We start from the raw sequence: 16,395 nt of genomic DNA, 5'->3' as shown, positions 1-16,395 counted from the left end.
AAGTCAATGTGAAGGAAGGAAGGATGGGAAGCCTAAATTTGGGCCCTCATTCTCCAGAAAAACACATAATCTCCTTGGGGAGATAAGGAAGCATATTGGATTATTGGTGACAAGTGTGGCAAATGAGGAATTCTGGCAATAAGTTATGAACCACGGATGAGATAGAATCAGCGGAAGTAGTCAAGAAAGACATCCCAAAGAAAGAAGGAAGGAGTTGGGTTGCAGCTTAAAGGCTGACGGGGGGGAGGGGAGGGAAGAAAGACATTCCAGATGGGAAAATGGACAAGCAATGGCTGGGCATTAGGTGGAGAGAGATCTCCTCTTTTGATCTCTCCAAAAGAGGAGAGGTTGGCTAGGCTGAAGCAGGTGGATATGATGGGGAGAAGCTGGAGATAAAGAAAAATAGGGCAGTGACAGGGGTTTGGGGAGGTTTTTGAAAGCCAAGATAAAGTGTTTCCCAGATTGACAATGAGAAATACCGTGTGTTTGTGTAAAGAGAAAGGATAAGAAATCGGTATTCGCCAAAGCAATAGCACAGGGAAAAGTTATGTGAGCACAAAGAAATCAGACAAGTCTGCCGATATTCCAGTAAGAAAGAGATGAGCAGTAAGAAATAGTGTACACCTTAGACCTTACAAGATAGGAAAGAAATTGTGCTAACAGACACATCTTCTAGAGCTTCCAAGGACAAAATATAACATGTGTCCAAGAATAAAGATGAGAATTGTGCAGCCAGCTCTGTGAATTTAGGCACATCATTTAGCCAACTGCTGACCACATGAACAAGGGCTTTATTTACACAAGGATTTGGTGAACTTCTTCAAAAAGATAATGAGTAGAAGCATTGGCCCAGACAACTGGCTCCTTAAAAAATATCCTACACGACTGAGGAATCACAGATGCCCCTTACTCTTCTGAATGAAGGATTAGAATAGAGTGGTTGTCCTGCTAAGTAAACTAAATTCTATAAAGAATAAGAGGATATAATGATCGAAGTTCCCATGATTTATTTCTGCCAACGGAGAGGGAAGTCGGATGGTTAAACTTAAAAATAAAATGTAACTATGCAACTGGCTTATTGTCAGAGCTCTTCTATTTTCCATCAAAAAAATAATTTCTGGATTAAATTCTTCCCATTACATTTTGATGTCATTCTTAGGCAATTAGAATTAGATTATAAAAACTCTAAAACTCTTCCAAAAGTAAATAAGAAACAAAACTTCAAAGGAAACCACAAATTGCTAGCTCAGAAAAAAATTATCTGTGCATCTTTCAGATGAAAATAAAACACATTTAAATGTCTAGTTTATTTCAAAGGTTATTTTAAAATCATGAAGTTCAGGGCAGTTCCTGCAGTGAATAATAATAAGTGGTGAGTAGTTATTCTGGTGCTTAATCCAACTCCATAAATTCAACAATGGCGTGATGTCAAAATAAAGGAATATTTTCCTTGTCTGCTGGGAGCACCACTTCCTGAACCTTAATTACAGGGTGATGCATAAAACATTTTTTGCTAACTAACCTAACGTATTTGGAGTTGAGATACTGTCCAGGGAATGTACTTTAAAATGAAAAGAACTTGTTTTGGATAATAATTATTTTTGATAATTAAATGCCTCTGTCTTTTCTGCTTAAAATCAAATCGCTCTGAGACAAATGTTTACTTTAAAGCCGGAAACCAGGAAAATGAAGGTATAGACAGTGAAGTTCACTCTTTATGGGGGAAAGATATGCGTGTGGATGGAATTTTAACTTAAAGTTTATTTAACACTCACTTTGGCCAGAAAAAAGAAAAATGCAAAAAGGAGCACCATCTTTTCAAGTAACAAGTGTTTTGAAGACCTATGGCACAAGTGCCAAACACAGCGTCCATCTGCGCAGGCCAATGCAGCGGGCAGGCCGGCCAGCGTGGTGACCTTCCACCAAGCCTGGGAGCCTCCCCTGCTACAGCTCTGGGAGGGCTGTGTCTGTGCGCCCAGAAAGCACCATCTTCGAATGTCGGCATCACATTTATACACTGTAACGTAAAGCTTCGTTCTTTTGGGGGCCAGGTTATTCTTATTTAGTTGAACTGATGGAGATTTTCTTCTACTATCCAGGGGTCAATTCAAATATTATAGAGCCTAGAGCTCATTCAAAATTAGGTATGAAAGTAACTAATGGTTAGAGTAAGAAAAAAATATCACATAAAATACACATTTTAAGAAATTCATCAATACCAACACTCCCAAATCCAAAAACAAGCATATTTCTAATAATTAAATGTCTGACACATATCTATAATACCTTTTCCTACATTTTTGGTTGTATGTTCTTTGATTACTTCTTTATATGAAAATTATTTTTTAAGTCAACTTTCTGTAGAAAAATTAGAAATAATTNNTCTTTCCACTGGCAGAAAGGTTGAACTTTAAAAAAAAATCTACACAACTCATCGTTACTGGCCTGTATATTTTTAGAAAATTTCTAGTAAATTGAAGAAATTTAAATTTAAATGGAAGACATGTATGTGTTCCAGGATTTCAGGGCATTTCAGATATTTTTATGCAGTGAGTGACTAATCTTAAATATGATTTGAACTGATAACACTCTATTATGTGGCTCATTTTGTCTGGAGCCACCGGACTATGGCAGGACAGCTTGTATTAAAATTGCTAAGACTACATCCGATGTGTTAGGATGCATAAAATGCGTAATTCATGTACAGATGCCCGCACTCATCAGTACAGATTCATATTTTCAAACGTAGGAACTCCACTACATTTTATTTTGCATAATTCCCATCAAAAAGATGAAAAAAGTGTGTAGTGCTTTCTTAATTGTATGTGCTATTTATTGCCTATATTCCTGACCAGAAAGAACTGTCTCGGCATGGTATCAGTGAGAACTGAATCCTCTGTCTGCAATGTTCCACATGATGATAGGAACACATTTCCACAGACCAGCTTATGGCTCCGTATCACAAACCTTCTTTTTTCTTCCAAGCTCATATGCTTCAATGGCAGCTGGAGTAGGACATGTTAGCGTGATTCCACCTTTGGCCCTGCATCACTGTGCTGTGATGCTGTGAATCAGCACAGTGCGGAGTGGGAGTGTTCTTGGAGCTCATCCCACACCAAGGCAGCTAGCAGTAACTTCCCTGCACAAAGAAGTGACTGCCAACCACACAAATACTTCTCAGACTAAGTGCATCACCAGCTTAGCTCCCCTTTAGCCATATTTTAGCTCCTCACCAATCTGATGTACTTGACTCTAGAGAAAGGATGACGGAGAGTAGTCAGAAGAGAAAGAGCAGTCTTGGCCAGCCTTCTGGTTACTTTTGTACACGTATATGATGATATGGGAGCACATCGCTAGGCCCCTACCCGTATGGCCTTGAAAGAAGGTTGTGCAGTGAAGGGCCCCAAAGCCTAACACTTGTGACCAAATTAGCCTCTGTGATTATTGGATGATCCATGGTTCTCCAGAAAGATACTTATCATTAGTTGGTCACTCTTCAAGCCTGAAGCAGTGAGGCTGAGACAAGATCTGAGGAGCTTTCCTCTAAGGTGCTCTAAGCTCAAATCCACATGTACTTCTATTCAGAGCTAGTGTGGGGGCAACTTTGAAAGAGTTAACATCGTCTTAGTAACTTGAAAGTGAGAATGCCAACCGAGGGCAGGGCAGATGACGTGACAGAATTACTGTTGGAAAGGGCATGCTTTTGACCAAAGTAGAAAAGTTGTAGCACTCTGTTTTCTTTTTCTTTCTTCTTTTTTTTTTTTTTTAAAGATTTTATTTGACAGAGAGAGACACAGCAAGAGAGGGCACACAAGCAGGGGGAGTGGGAGAGGGAGAAGCAGGTTTCCTGCTGAGCAGGGAGCCCAATGTGGGGCTCAGTCCCAGGAACTGGGATCATGCCCTGAGCCGAAGGTAGATGCTTAACGACTGAGCCTCCCAGGCACCCAGCACTCTGTTTTCTGATTAGTTATTTCAGTGTCTCTAGGCTTTCACATGATGGAGAAATAAACTTCCATGTTGTTTAAGCCAGTAATCAGGGCTTTGTCTAGTAGTTGCAGCCCAAACTATTCTTAATGGAGACCGGGTATCATCAGGATTACGGAGAGAGCTTGCCTGAGTTATTTCTTCCTCCATTCTGCTGTCTTCCAATGCAGGACAATTGTTTAATAATTTAATAATAAACAAGTTATTATTTCCCCTAATTCTGTGGGATGGAGCAGCTTGGCTGGGGGGTTCTGTCCACGCAGTGTCATGTGGGCTTACACAGGTGGCTGCATGAGCCAGGTACTCAGCTGGGGAACACCCAAGAACACCCAAGGTGCCTTCACTCACATGTCTCACACCACAGCTGGGTGTTGGCTGGGTCTCACTATGTAGTCTGCCATTATTCAGTAATGTAGCCTAAGTTTCTTTACACAGTAGCTAGAGCCCACCAGAGCAAAGCAGAAATTGCCAGGCCTCCTAGAGCCCAGGCCTACTGCTGGGAAAAGGGATGCTGCATGTTTTCCTAGAGGGGGCCCCCTAGAATGGCATAACCTGTGGTGACCATGTTCCAAGATCTAGCTTTTGGAGTACAAGTCTCCACACTAAATTTTTTCAGCATATGCTGACCCGAGCTGATTCACTGAAACAAGCACATTACACATAAACACACACACACATCTGACAATCAGGTTGTAAGTTTATTAAATTGAAATTGGAAAATAGCTGCTAAGTAATACAGAATATTGTGTTTTCTGATCTGTACATCTTTTCTTGGAAGTTGGACAATCTACTTGGAGAGCCAAATTATTTCTGGAGGTTGCATAAGGAAAATTAGAATCTGAATGGGGGAATTAGATTATCTTAATATGGTGTCCTCTTCTATGAGGCTGGAATGAAGTGCCTGCCAAGTGGGCAGTGAGACTACTGCTCCCCTGGCTAAATCAAATCCGTAGTCTGTTTGTGTACAACCTTCAAGCTAAGAATGAAAGTGTTATAAAGAAAAACAAAGAAATACACAACAGAGACCATATGTGACTAGCCAAGCTTAAGATATTTACTATCTGGCCTTCTACAGAAAAAGCATACTGAGCCCTGAGCTAGATAGTGAGTTACTCGACAGAAGGTATTCTGTGTTTCTCCTAGAACAGTGTTTACAAACTGCATGTCACAATCCAATAGAGGGCTGTGCAACTAAGTCACTGGGTAGAAATCAGTATGTTATGGGCACAGTTGTGTCCTCTAAAATTCATTTGTTGAAGTCCTAATCCCCAGTATCTCAGAATGTGATTGTATTTGGAGACAGGACCTTTAAAGAGGTAATTAAGTTAATATGAGGCCATGATGGTGTGTCCCAATTCAAAATGGTTGGTGTCCTATAAGAAGAGGAAATTTGGATATAGACACATACAGAGGAAAGACCATGGGAAGACACAAGGAGAAGACAGCCATCTATAAGCCAGGGACAAAGGTGTCAGAAGAAACCAACCTTGCTGCCACCTTCATCTGAGACTTTCAGGCTCAGAACTATGAGAAAACAAATTTCTGTTGTTCAAGCCACCCAGTGTGTGATACTTTGTTATGGCAGCGCTGGCAAACTCAGACACAGGAATTTTAGAAATATCATCTGTTGAAGGGCATCTCGGCTCCTTCCATGATTTAGCTATTGTGGACAATGCTGCTATGAACGTTGGGGTGCATATGGCCCTTCTCTTCACTACGTCTGTATCTTTGGGGTAAATACCCAGTAGTGCAATGGCTGGGTCATAGGGTAGCTCAATTTTTAACTTTTTAAGGGACCTCCACACTGTTTTCCAGAGTGGCTGTACCAACTTGCATTCCCACCAACAATGTAGGAGGGATCCCCTTTCTCTACATCCTCTCCAACAATTGTTGTTTCTTGCCTTGTCAATTTTTGCCATTCTAACTGGCATAAGGTGGTATCTTAGTGTGGTTTTGATTTGAATTTCCCTGATGGCTAGTGATTTTGAACATTTTTACATGTGTCTGTTAGCCATTTGTATGTCATCATTGGAAAAGTGTCTGTTCATATCTTCTGCCCATTTTATGATTTGTTTGTTTCTCGTGCATTGAGTTTGAGAAGTTCTTTGTAGATCTTGGATACCAGTCTTTTATCTGTAATATCATTTGCAAATATATTCTCCCATTCCGTGGGCTGCCTCTTAGTTTTTTTGACTGTTTCCTTGGCTGTGCAGCAAGGTCTTTCATCCATTTGGAGTTTATCTTTGTGTATGGTGTGAGAGCTAAGTGAAATAAGTCAAGCAGAGAAAGACAATTATCATATGGTTTCTCTCATCTATGGAACATAAGAACTAGGAAGATCAGTAGGGGAAGAAAGGGATAAAGAAAGGGGGAGTAATCAGAAGGGGGAATGAAGCATGAGAGACTATGGACTCTGAGAAACAAACTGAGGGCTTCAGAGGGGAGGGGGGTGGGGGAATGGGATAAGCTGGTGATGGGTAGTAAAGAGGGCACGTATTTTGCATGGTGCACTGGGTGTTATACGCAACTAATGAATCATCGAACTTTACATAAAAAAATAAAAATTAAAATTAAAAATTAAAAAAAGAAAGAAATATGGAATAGACTGAATGGAAAATGTCATGGCGTACTGTATATTGAAAACGTAAATATTGTTTAATACAGTTTTATTGTAGTTATATGGTATGTATGTGTTGGGGGATTGATATGTGTGATGTATTTCTCAACGTGGCTCATGGTCAGAAAGTTTGAGAGCTACTACCTTAGAATATACCAGGCACTCAATGTGTTTGCTAAATAAAAACTTGCATCATCCTGTCAGGGCCCCATCTGGGGCTAACTGACATTTCTGCTCTTTGTCTTTCTCTGTAAGGACTTCTCTCTTTCCCTACACATTACTTCCGGTATCATATTGTGATCACTTAGGGTATAATCTTCTTTTATACTGTCATGCCCCTAACTCTACCTTAAATCAAATTCTATTCACAAGGTCTTACTGCCTCTTGATCTGTGACTTTTGATCATTTTCAGAACATCTCCAAATGCCTAATTTCATTCATTTTTGGGGATGTAGCAGAAATCTGTCATTTTCATCTGACCAGCATAGCTATTGACAAATGGCAATAGCCCCCCAACTTATCTTTTGGGGAACCGCCTCTCCACACTCCATGTGGTTCTGGTAGGCTGTTCTGTAGGGTGGCTATGTGACCCAGACTGGCCAAGGTCGTCCCTGATATTTGATATATGGTTCTTAGTTTTAAGGACTATGGAATGCAGAGCTGTTTTTCCTTCAGTGTGGAGGACACACTGTGGAATGAAGCCAGACTCAGACTCGAGCAGAGAGTTGGAGAGAAAGAGCTCTGGCAACATGGCAGAAGTCCCACGATCCAGCCATGCCCAACGTGTTTTCAGTCTTCAAATCAGTATTCTGTTAACACTGTTTGAATTTAACAAGGCAGGTTGGTCCTATTGGCTTCACATCCAAGTTATCCTTGGGTTGGGGGGGCTACAAGTGCCGTTTATGTGGGCTGATAATAAATACCAGGTTACCCACTGAGGAGCGCTGATATGATGATAAAGGTAGGTTTAAGGAAAGATGATCGAATCTGGGTTCAGTACTGGGTGAATTCAGTTATGTACACTATGCAGGTGGAAAGGAGATGTGTTAACTGGGAAAGATGACAGTAAACAAGTAGTGTTAAATGAATGAGGACCGTGTACGGGAGGTCCCCCTGTACGGCCAGCAACTGAACTAAACCAATTAGCATTAGCAGGCAATTTAAAAACCTTTCAGATTTATGATGTTTTGTTTGGAGGAGGACATTTTTGTATGTAATGATTGAGTAAAAGGAACGACTCCTACAAAGATAGTAATTACTCTGTCATTTTTAGCTTTATTTAAAAAAAAACATAACAATTAGGGAAACAAGTGTAGCTTCAAAATCAAGTCTTAGTGAGTTAGACTAGAATAGAAGGTAAAATCCCTATATCTATATCTAGTTGCCCATGTGTCTGTGAGGATCTGCCATTCACTTATATAGAAGCCTTCCTGTGGGCTTTGCTTCTTGAGTAGAATAGATCTCAGAGCATACATGGCTACATTGCCATGATAAAAACATCTCTGTAGCTCATGGACTGTGAAACATTAAGAAAGTACAATAACTTGAAGTCCACCCGGTTTCTAATGCACGAAAAAATTACACCTAGAGTGAAATACAGCGGGGTAATGGGGGGGCCTAGTAGATGGAGAGTTTTCAACACACTGTGTGGCACGTACAGCCAGCTGAGAAGTTAGTGCTGCAAGACAATAGACAGGCTTAACTCCATACACTTAATGAGAGCACAAAACTGAAGACACTTTTAACGACCACAGCTTAGAGTCCCCCGTCTTTATCAATTATTTCCAACTTCTCTGTTTTCCTTCTGTAAAAATCTCCATAGAGCCTCTAACACCGCTGATCTCCATTTTCTCACTTTCGTTTCTTTTTTCTGGTCTCCCTGTGCTTCAGTTGGCTTTTATAAGATTTCGGCTGAAGCATTCTCCTTTTCAAGTGGCTTGCTTGCTGCCATAAGGGTCCTTAAAATCACACCTGCTACTACAAGTCTACTTGCCCCAACTTAGATTTTTTTTCTCTAGTAACTTTCTCTGTGCATTCACTGGTCCTGTTCCATTTCTACTCATTATCTCTCAATTTCAGCAATTCTTTCTCACATGTTCTGGGCCTATAAATTACTAAGGAGCTCACCCAAAAATTCCAGAATGTCACATCCGAAGGATGTGTTTAGGGTTGGTTTGATCTTTCTTTGAGACTCTTCTCTCTCTCTCAGCTTTCCATACAATGTTTTCCCCTGGTTTTTCCTATTTCTCAGAGAGGTCATTCATTTTCTGTTCTCTTGGACTTCCTGAACTATCTCAGCCCAGCCACTGTACTGTCCAATGGTGAATTTCACCACCTGGGTGTTTCACCAGCATCTCAAACTCAGTGTCCGAAAGCAGCCTCATTATTTCCCCTATTTTAGTTAATTGCATCCATCAACCAAACCAGAAATTATGTGTGTCCCCCTTCACTCCTCCCTTTCCTCAACAGCTAATGAGACATCGCCATGGCCATGACCCTAGCTCCAGTCCTTATCAACCCTGAATTCACTTTCTAATTGGTCTCTACCTCTGTTCTTCCCCAGATCACCCTTCTCTCACAGCCCATCTTCTCCTCTCACTGTCAGCTCTGTGATTTTATACAAATGCAATCATGATTCTTGGACACTTTGCTTGAAATCTTCCAATACGTTCTACCATCCACTGCAGTGCTTCTCAAACCTCAGTGTGACTCTGAATCAGTAGGAGCTTGTTAAAAACGTGATTTTGACTGGGGCTGGGGTGTTGCTGCTGCTCCTTGGACCACATTTTGAGTAGCAAGAGTTCCAGATTCATGTCCAAATCCCATAGCTCCTTATAGTCTGCAATTCCTGATGTTGTTGGGAAAACACCTATGATGCCTCAGTTGCTCCAAACCTTCATTCCACCTTGATCCGCTGACCCTCACGGTTTTCTAGCACATTTCTCATTTCTTTTGTAGGCCAGTGCAAGAAGCACTGGCTGGGGATTAGTCTATATTCAAAAGATAAAAATCAAATAAAATTTCCATAATAGCAGGGAAATGCATGTTTTACAAGCTCTTTAGTGTGAAATGGTTCAATAATATCACATTTGTTTCACATTTCTTAACAATTCACCTTTGGGTCTTTACCATGGCAATCTTTTTTTCTTAATGAAAATCTCACTAAAATTTTCATGAGGCCAGCGGTGAGAGAACAGAACTATATTAAGAGTCTTATGAAAAATATATTATACATCTTTCTCTAGATATTGTCTTTTAATATTTTCATTGGATTATCAATTGCTTATCTTCATTCTAGCTTTATGACTCCTTTTTCTTTTATCATTTAGAAGTGCCTAATAAAAAGGTAGATTAAAATACATTTGGCTGTTTGATCAGGGTTGACCATAATTTCCTACACCACAGACACTGGGAAGCAACGTTTGTGTGAAAGAACATCGACCTCTTTCTCTGCGCCCAGAACAGATATTATCATAGAAAGAACAATCTCTCCTAACGGAGTTGAGCCATTGGTTCAGCCTCGTCTCCCGCCACTTCTAGCAGCACAACCCGACATCTTACTAATCATGGAAGCTGCTGTGCTACTTCACACATTGCTGCACTTTTGCATATGCTGTTTGCTTTGCTTTAAACTCCCTTCCTCACCTCCAGAGCTAACTCTCCCTGATCTTCCAGAGCTAGGTCAAATGGCACCTGGATTAGGAAGCCAGCTTCTTACTGAGTTACCTACCTAAGCACTGTTGGTCCTGTTGAAAGATCTGATTTTTTGCACGACCCCCATCCCCCTCGTTAGAGGCAGGGACCTTACATCTCCTGCGCCTGGCTGGCACAGTGTTCACCTATCAGGTGCTCGTGGTAGAAGGAATCATGCCCTCCCCCTCCCAAAGATGTCCACGTCCTAATCCCCTGAACCTGTGAATGTGCTGTTTTACATTGGCAAAAGGGAATTTGCAGGTGGTATTAATGATCTTGAAACAGAGAGTTTATCCTGGATTAGTATGAGTGGGCCCGATGTCATCATGTGGATCCTGTTAGGATGGAAGAAGTGCCAGAAGCAAAGGAGATGTCAAGTGAAAGCAGAGGCCAAGTGATGCAGCCCTGAGCTGAGGCGTGCAGGCAGCTTCTAGAAGCCGGAAAAGGCAAGAAAATGGATTTTCTCCTAGAACCAGCAGAAAGGAACGCAGCCCTGCCAACACCTTGATTTTTAGCCTATAAGAACCCATTTTGGATTTCTGACCTCCTGAACCCCCATATGCATTTGCACTGTTTTAAGTCACTAAGTTTGGGTAATTTGCAGCAACAGCAGCAGTCAGAAACTAATACAGTGCTCAATTAATGTTCTTTTACAGAATGCATGAATTAAACAATTACTCAGGGTCTTCTCTTGCTTTTGTTCTATCTGCTCTTTCTCCCTGAGCTGCGAGGGGAGCTGCAGGCAATGTCACTAGATCTGCTAGTCTAGCTGGGTCAGGGCTGGATGAGGGGGTTGGGGGCTTGCCACTACGTCACTCCACCAAAATACAAAGTCACACATAATTAAATATTTTCTATCACCTATCAGTGTAAGATCCTGTGGTTGGTGCTGTGGGAAATCTTATTTGGTCTATAGTTTACTTTTAAATTCCCTAGAACTCTTTGAGAAGGAGCACTTCAATAAGGTAAATTCAAACATAACACACCTGGCGATCAGCTCCTGCGCCCCACCCCCAGCTCTCTCCCTGCCTGCCCCCAAAATGCAAGAATGCCCCCTCCTTTGAGAACACGTTTCCTGACCCACTTAGGTAACTTTCTGAAATACTGCAGTTTCCCCTTCCCCAGGTCTTCATTTCCAATTTAACATACATAAATATATACTGGAAGGCAGATTTCCTTTTCACCATTATCCTCACAGGGTTTTTAATCACTATGGTGACAAGTGAAATGCAAACAGTCCGCTCTGTTAACGCGTACTCAGCTGTCAGGCCTCTAGGTGTCGCCACCAGCCAAGTCCTGTTGAAGGGTGCCTGGCCCTTTATATACATGCAAAGCATGTAGTATTTTTTTCAAGATTATCCGGGGTGGGGGAGGGGAATATATATATATATATAATATATAGTTCTTCACCTGTTACATGTATATGTATATATATTCCATTCTAGCTCTAGTTTTCTGTGCAAAATTCAAACTAAGAGAATAAATGATATACATAGCAACTTTTTAATTTTATTCTTTTGTTCTGTCTTCCACATCAGCACTGGAACATGGGGGATTTTGTTGGACTCTCAAAATACTCATTAAAGATGCACCCAGTTCCATAAATTCACAAAAAATTGTTTTTCTTGTACAACACCATTTTAATGTTTTCCTTTCCTTTAGATCTGCATGCAGTTTTGGAGGCTACTAAGTTGATTTGATTTTCAAAGCAAGTGGAAAGCAGCAAACACTGAAGAGTAGATGCATTTAGAGTTCTGGAAATACTCTGAAAGTTCACTAGTCACTAATATTTGGGTCTTCCCCATTCTGAAATTTTACAACTTTATAAATGTAAATATATGGGGCGCCTGGGTGGCTCAGTCAGTTAAGCATCTGCCTTCAGCTCAGGTCATGATCCCAGGGTCCTGGGATCGAATCCCGCATCAGGCTTCCTGCTCAGCGGGGAGCCTGCTTCTCCCTCTCCTGCTCTTTCTCTCTCTCAAAAATAAATAAAATCTTTAAAAATAAATTAATGTAAATATATGGTATTTTAAAATTTGAAAGAAGGCAGCTGGGTGGGAGAATTCAGAGGGTTCAGAAAGATTTAAACCCCGCCCCCCAGGACTGCTCCTTTCTGATTTTATAGTTTTTCTCCATCTTGCCAAATCCAGAAGAGTTGTCTGATTTGACTTCAAAACATACGACAGACTTTTACAAAAATCATCAGTTTCGTTGTTCCCCTTTTTCTCTTTACGCTAGAATTACCTCCTCTGTTCATGTGTCCTTATTTGTGCCGTGGCTCTGCCACCACTTCTACCCTGCTTGTCATTCTCTCCCTACAATTCTTGTCCCTGACTTTGTAATTACTGCAGCTTACTTCTGATGGCTGCTATAGGTCACATTTCATAGGCTGGGGCGAGACTTACATTGAATAACTGGAAAGAACATTCCGTTTAAAGATACTTCTTGCCTCGTTTTTCTTTAAGCTAAGATTTAGTAGAACTAAAAATTGAGACAAATCTCCACTAAGATATATATAGATGGATGTGTATACACACACAAAAAACCACACATACATACACACACACACACACATAAAGAAAATGAGAGCTTTCCAAATGTTGCATTTAATATTTATACAGTCATTTTCTGAAAGCTTTGAATATAACCAAAGCTACTGTTAGGCAAAGAACTTTGACTATAATGAAGGTTATTGTAAGACAAGAGAACATGCTGTTTTTATCATCCACCCACTTGCTCTCCCCAAGAAAAATACTGAACAGCAGTTAGCTCATTTTAAGGGCTATATCTAGTTACGGCTAAACTGGCAGACTTCTGTCAGGCTTCTAAAAGCGATTCGTATTGATTTCTGACTTTAGGGCTAAAATTAATAAGGAGCCCAGGAAGGCCAGGGGTTTTCCTTGAACAGAGAAACAACCCAAAGGTTATGTTAGTGACTGAATTTGCTGTGCTAGTGAAGGGTTTAAAAAAAAAAAAAAAGAGTATGTATATTAAAGAATATCAATTACATTGAAAAAATGGGTAATTACATAATAAAAGTGAATATCAGATTTTGGTCTGTTTTCACTGTAAGCCAGCAGTGACCCTTCCATTTGCCTATTAGAGAAATTAGAATGTTTTGTTAACTAATCGTTCTGTAAAATAATACCTCCCTGGCATGTGTACTAATGGGTGGCAAACTCTGGGTTTGTGGAGTAAGAGTCATTAACTCCTGGAACTTAGACTAACGTTACTACTGATTTACAGACACCTGTAAAGAGCCCAAGAATTAAAAGGGTGCAGAGTCTCTCTAGTGAGGCTCGTCCCCACTGTAGAAATCCTGTCTACGGGTGGGCTTGGTGGCACCGCCATCACATCAACACTGGAAGCTCCGGCTATGACAGAGCCACCCTGGAAGCTACTGTTAAAGTCCCAGTCACGTCCAGAGTGGTGTTGGTACTCTGAATATGTTACTCTTGATTTAGTTAACATGCCTCGATGTCACACAAAACCCGCAAATACTGGTGAGAAAAATAAAAACAGAAAACAGGGGCAAAGCAAGTGTTCCATAGCAACGCTAGAGAGAGGGACAGATAAGGAACGGAGTGTTCTGGAGTAGTCGTCCTTGGGAGCCAATTACTTTCTCAGCAAAATTAATTTCTCTTTCACCAGGTTCACTTAAAAGTTAATAAAAGGAAGAATATCTGGCAGGATCATCTATCTTTCCATCTACCCACCCGCTTAATCACTAGCCACCACGAACTGAGAGTCCAGAATGCACATAATCATTGGATTTAATTGGATCTGGCACGTTCTATTTCCTAATAACGTTCTATCTTGTCTTCCATTAGAAGTAAGATCTTTTAGGGTGAGTGAATAGGTCGGACTTTACAGAGAAGTTTTTCAATTTTCTGTTTGCCACAGGAGTAAATTAAAAGCAGAAAGATTAGAGCCAATAGCTATGTCCTTTATGGAAGTATTGGGTTCTGGGTATTTACTGTTGAGGAATTAGAGATTCTAGTGCAAGGCTAAGACCAATGCTCTAAAAATAGGTTGGTGCGTATCCTCTGATAACTGATTACATGAAGAGTCATTTCCAGAAGCTATACTTCAGCATCATGCTTTTTCCTTTAAATAATGTTTCATTTTCCACATGAAACTGAGAACCACAAAGTAAGGATGACTAGAGGTCATGGTTACATCCTGAGATTTGCATCTTTCTGTAACATTTGTTATTTGTGACATGATTCTCATCAGCTTAGTTAACAACTGATTTGCCGACTTCCCACAATGAAGTTTTGGATACTTGACAACAAGGCATCAGTATTGCTTGTAATGCAAATTTTCACTTAAACTGCCTAAACTTCACAAACCACTGATAATCCTTTTACTCTTAATGAACATGGCTAATTCCCAAAGAGAAGTCACTAAGGTCACTAAGAGAATTCATTTATGATACATGCCAGCTATCAGTTTATCACCTCTTAGTTCCAAATTCATCCTCCAACACGTGTTCTGTAATGGTGGACAGGATTCTTTTAAGCAAGTCTTCCTCACCAGTACGATGTTAGCTTTCTCGGTTGGAGGCTTTCCTGTGGGGCTGCTGCACGGTGGATCAGTGGTGTGGGTCTAATGGTGCTGCCTTCTCTCGGGGGTCCCAGAGCACAGGGTCCCCCAGAGACCTGGAGCCCTGGCCTGGCAATAACTTCCCTGCAGCCCCCTTGACATGGGCACAGGCTCCACGTCTCCCATCTGCACTGGCATCTTGACTCCTTCTGCAAGCGCGAGAGCCTGGCTGGGGCTCCCGGACTCCTGACCGCACTCGCGGTTGCTTGCTGTTGGACTGTGACCGTAGGCCAGCCCTGCCTGGGCAGCCAGCGGACCTCTGTGCCCTCCAGTGAGCTGCACCTGTAACTCTCTAAGAAGCTCTGAAGTCCCGCTTCCCTCCCAACTTTGTCTTTCCTTGGTATTCTCCCTTAGCCCCAGGGTAAAAGACAGTGTTCTTACATCTGACAGTCACTCCTTTACCAGTGTTTGGGAATTCTTTGTATTTAATTTCCTGTGCAAATAACCATGTGGTGTTTACCTCCTGGTTGGTTACCGACTGATAAAAACACACTTCATTTCGCAACTGGTAATTGTCAGCAGAAAGGACACAAGGAATAGGCGTTACTAGTGATACGATAAGAAAAAAACCAGACTTTCCAGTTCATGCCATACTTTTAACTATCAGACAAACTGTTGAACACATACTAATAAACCATGTATTTTATTTGACTGTAGGGTCAGCTTTTATGTAACAGATTTATTGTATACAAGTTAAAAAAGGACATACAAGTAATTCGTCTCTCTTAAAATAAAGCTGACCCAAACCAAATGGTATAAAATAAAAAACACCAAGAAAAGCAGCTTCTGAGATAGTAAGCAGTGAACATTTATGCTCATAGGTAAGTTACAAAGAGTACTACACTTTCACCAACATCATTCAAACATAAATATCAATGCTGGGTATCAACAAACCCACATAATGGTCTTAATACAAAAGAAAGATAATGGATCTGATTTTTATAACAACATATTTGGGCTTAACTGGTGACTAGTGGTTATACCCTCACTGAAATGGGAAAGTGCTATTCTCTTTCTCAGATGTTTACCGGGTAAAAAATGTAAGCTGAGGTACAAAGAAAAACAAAATATGACGTACTAGCAGAGTTCTTGGGCTTTGGCTGGTCAGCTTATTTGGTGATTCTAAGACCTACTATAAATCATGTGAAGGATGCTCTTTCAATCAGCAAAAAATCAGAATGTATATTATAACTATATTGAAAATACGATTCAATGAAGAGTTATTTGCAATGAAAATGCAATAAAGTTTTCAGTAACGGTGACAACACTGGAGCAAACAGATCTTCACCATCATTTAAAATCTATTCTCTGCTGAAATTACCCATTTTCAGGAAGATGGCCATCTCTTGAGGTAGACACCACTCCCACCCAAGTTCCCCTATCACAACTTGTCATTTTGCCTGCATATCTGTCTGATTCCAGCAGTAGGTCTGTCCGCCCTCGCTGCAGATGTAACGGTTTACGTGCTGGTGTTCTAGAGGATGGAGCCCCTCTG

The sequence above is a fragment of the Ursus maritimus genome, unplaced genomic scaffold (assembly GCF_017311325.1).
Source record: "Ursus maritimus isolate PB19 unplaced genomic scaffold, ASM1731132v1 scaffold_29, whole genome shotgun sequence".
NCBI lineage: Eukaryota > Metazoa > Chordata > Mammalia > Carnivora > Ursidae > Ursus > Ursus maritimus.
Note: the sequence above shows the minus strand (reverse complement) of the source record.